The following is a 4,639-nucleotide window of genomic DNA, read 5'->3' as shown; positions in this document are numbered from 1 at the left end:
CAGGAGTCTTCCGGGCTTTTCTTCTTTCTTCACCTTCAGTGGGTGCAGGGATTGCAGAGGTCGATGGAAAAAAGTTTTTGGACACCCCATGCATCTATGATCTACTGCATTAAGCATCCTTCTAAAGTCACTGAACTCTGTCAAGTACTGTTCCATTCTCCAAACCCACATTCTCCCTCCTGCACATCATCTGTTCCATCGACATGTTGAAGCTGTCAACAATTTAGTTTTTTTTTTTCCTTGTTAACAATAAACCAAAAATAATCATTTTAAATAATTTTTGAGTGCGAAAAGTAAAATTACATATTGGGTGCTTCTATGAAATGGGTCAATAAAAGTAGGACAGAGGGGCTAAAAATTCAAACCAGATATAGACCAATGTTATGAAAGAAGTTTGGAAGAACTTTGGGTTTATTTTAAAAGGAAAGATGTATGACAGCGTATTAGGGCCACATAAGAAGAAAAAAACGCTTGTCACCACGAGAATAAAGTCGCTAATTAATGAGAATAAAGTCATTTAACGAGAATAAAGTCGTAGTTTTAAAAAACTCATTTAACAAGAATAAAGTCATTGATTAATGAGAATAAAGTGATTATTTAACGAGAATAAAGTCGTTAATTAATGAGAATAAAGTCATTATTTAACGAGAATAAAGTCATTATTTAACGAGAATAAAGTCGTAGTTTTAAAAACTCATTTAACAAGAATAAAGTCATTGATTAATGAGAATAAAGTGATTATTTAACGAGAATAAAGTCGTTAATTAATGAGAATAAAGTCATTTAACAAGAATAAAGTCGTACTTTTAAAAACTCATTTAACAAGAATAAAGTCATTGATTAATGAGAATAAAGTCATTATTTAACAAGAATAAAGTCCTTATTTAATGAGAATAAAGTCATTATTTAACGAGAATAAAGTCATTAATTAATGAGAATAAAGTCATTATTTAACGAGAATAAAGTCGTACTTTTATTAAATTAAACTTGTAATATTTTGAAAATTCAACAGAGTTTCCGGTTCTTTACGGCAAAGGCAATAAGCGAAGCAGCCACTTTCCCTTCTGTTGGACTTAAAAACTCCCAGTAGAATCCCCACAGTTTGTTCACAAACACAAACCCTCTGTGTTTAGTTCTCTGGTGTTTCCACTGATAACCCTACAGCTGAACACTTCATCAGTTTCTCCTCCACAAAAGAAGCAATTTGCAACAAATCAGTTCGGTTCTTACAGCAAACAAATGTGTGCAAACTCATGTCAAAGTCCTCAGACTAATGTGTTGATGGAGGACAGACTAATGAAAGCAGAACTTCACAAATATTCACAGTTCTACATCAAAGATTAGGTACAACTTCTCATTATGTTATGACTTTATTCTCATTAAATAATGACTTTATTCTTGTTAAATAACGACTTTATTCTTGTTAAATAGTGATTTTATTCTCGTTAAATAATGACTTTACTCTCATTAATCAATGACTTTATTCTTGTTAAATGAGTTTTTTAAAACTACGACTTTATTCTCGTTAAATAATGACTTTATTCTCGTAGTGACCAGGAGTTTTTTTTTTTCTTATGTGGCCCTAATACGCCGTCATAAATACGTACTGAGATAAAAGAGAAACTGTTTTTCAGATAAAACACATTTTTATATTATTTTTATACAAAAATCCACGTGTAACACGATAAAAAGGACACGAAAATTACACACTGCTATGTTTTTCTAATATCTTTATTCTCACAGGTACATTTTGGGAATTGAACTAATTATTCAAGGCAGAGTGTTTCACAAAAATGACCGCTGTTACAAAATCACTCGTGATTTATATGTTTAAATGGGCAGGTTCTGTATGTAACGCCAGTGGACACAATGGGTTACACACGAAACCTGGAATGAGACTGAGATTCGAGAAAAACCTGCATGTGTGGATTAGAAAAACCACTAGGATCACCAAATTTCACACAGTGTCTTTATTTATAACAGTATATAAGACCATTTCAAGCCATGTTTTCCAGATCAAATGCGCTGACGCCTAGGTAGCTTTTCCTGTCCTATTTTTGGCCCCAATATTTTATTAAAAATTCATTAATTTTGGGATGGATCAGAGCAGGAGTGTAATTTTTTTGCATTTATCTGAGGTCATCATTAGGTACATCCTCGGGGGAAATATGTCTAAATTTCTCTTTTATTATTGGGTCTAAAAAGCTGCCAAAGTGCCAGGTACCAAAATAAACCCAGTTTCATGGAAGCACCATTTACAAATTATCCTTTCAAAAAAATCGAATAACATGAACAAATATGAACAACCTGAAATTTCTAAAGGAAATAAATGCAATTTTACCGATATGAAGTCTGCACTTATTTACACATGTGCATTACAACTTACAGATCACAGTGGATTTACAAAGACACAAAACAGTAACTGGTATAATACTGTTCAAATGGTTCCACTGTTGTTCATAAAGTTGGAATAATTTGGTTTTCCGACACATTCCTCTTTTTATTCCTATTTACATTTAAATCGGTAATCACCTTAGACCAGGTACAATGATCCCAGTTACTTTAGCAAGAATAAATCACACTGTCAAAATCATTTCAGAAGAAAAGGTAAACATGTTTTATTCTGACTTCATGGGCAACAGTGTATGTTCATGTTATTCATATTTTTTAAGGATAAATGTAAACATGTTCAAATTTGGAGTTGTCATTATTTATATGTTATGTTATTTTACTACTCTGGCCCACTTCAGATCAGGTTGTGCTGTACGTAACCCCTGAAGGATTTTTGACACAGCTGACTGTTAACACTCTGGTATCCCGTCCAGCAAGGCCCTTACTAAGCACCAAGTGTGCCTTTTTGGCATACTTGTGGAATAATGTCAATAAAATTTTCATACAGTTTGTTTTTAATTCTTTTACACTTTTTTCTATTTCATCAACTTGAGCCGTAAATAAAAATACCAAATACTCAATAATTGTCACATTTTTTAACCTTTTAAATGCCGTGTTTTTAATGTAAACAAACTGTTGTTTTGGATGCAAAAAAACACAAAAAAAATTTTTCTTTTCAATATACTACATAAAAAGTGGATCACATATTATTTGATTTTTGCAGCCTGGCATATGTCAATGATTACCTCCAACATTTGTTAAGTTGCATTATTGTTTTTGGCGCTAGGTCAAATGTTCATAAATACTAGCATCTGTCACCAAGTGTGCCAAAATGGCACACCTATAAATCAGACTATTAAATATTATATATTGATTCATTTTTCTGCTCTAATTTGATTTTATTTTTGTAAATCAAAGTCAGCCCTAATCATGCATATCAAATAGTCATTCATTTTACTTTTTTTTTTTTTTAACCTTTTAAACGATCTCTTTTCATCATGATGTCACTACATTTTTTGATGCAAAAAATACAAAATGTTTTTGTTTTTTTTTTCAAAATACTACATAAAAAATTGGATTATATATTATTTGATTTTTGCAGCCTGCCATATGTCAATGATTAACAGCGACATTAATAACGTTAATAAATTAATTTAGACCCTCACCTCTCAAATGAAGCCCAGATATCAGTAAAAGCAGGATTTATGCCTTAATGGCTTTTGGATCAAAAACAGTGGTTATAATGGAAGAAATAGTGCATTTTAGGCACACTTGGGAGACAGATGCTAGTCTTGTAATTTTCTTTTGTTTACAATGCACATTTTAGTTGGTGGTCAGAATTTTAAAGATCATGCACAAATGAACAACTTTTCAATTCTAACCTTATTTAAATTGTGAAAAAGAATATGATGTTTTTTAACACAAAGTGCAAAGTGTGCTGAAAAAGCACACCAGGATACCGGAGGGTTAATGTCAGTGTCATTTTTGCATTTCACAAATCCATCCCACAGGCTGGATTGTGAATACAACTGGAAAAAAAATTTAAAAAAATCTAGCAAATACTGCACTGAATGACTATTAGTTGGAATTTTAGTAGTTTGTAAAGAGAAGTGTTCATTTTATTTTTCCTGCAATGATTTTATTTGTGTATCATTTTGTAGTTTGTGACACTGGTACATAATAACTGAAAGCTGCTTCTATATTAACTGATAATACAGACTGATGGTGATAAAGTCCTAGAAAAACCTCTGGGTACAGTTTATTTGGACCAGACTGAACAGATGAACCAACAGAGCCTCACAGCTACAATGAATATGCTTTATTTTCCTTTTACAAAAACAAACAAAACAAAAAAATTACTGTCTAGAAATACAGGTATACAAGAAATAATAACGGTGGGAGTATTTGCAGTTGAATGCCTGGTTGTCAACAGCCAGCTGGATAATAATAATAATAATAATAATAATAATAATAATAATAATAATAATAATAATAATAATAATAACAATAATAATAATAATAATAATAATAATAATGATAAGAAAATCGAGTTAACTACTTGTGAATGTTAAAGCTTCCAACCAAATGAAATCCCTTGCAGTGCCAAAATAGCATCAATACTAAGACATTGTCAATAAGCAGAGAAAAATCTCAGTATGGATATTATTTTGGAAAATACAGCTGCTAATTTGTAGTTAATCATAACACTGTAATACTGGTTTGGACCCAAACACTAGCTAAGAGGTTA

This window comes from Sphaeramia orbicularis, chromosome 1 (genome assembly GCF_902148855.1).
Source record: "Sphaeramia orbicularis chromosome 1, fSphaOr1.1, whole genome shotgun sequence".
Lineage (NCBI taxonomy): Eukaryota > Metazoa > Chordata > Actinopteri > Kurtiformes > Apogonidae > Sphaeramia > Sphaeramia orbicularis.
The sequence above is the reverse complement of the archived record's forward strand: the minus strand, read 5'-3'. Positions refer to the sequence as shown.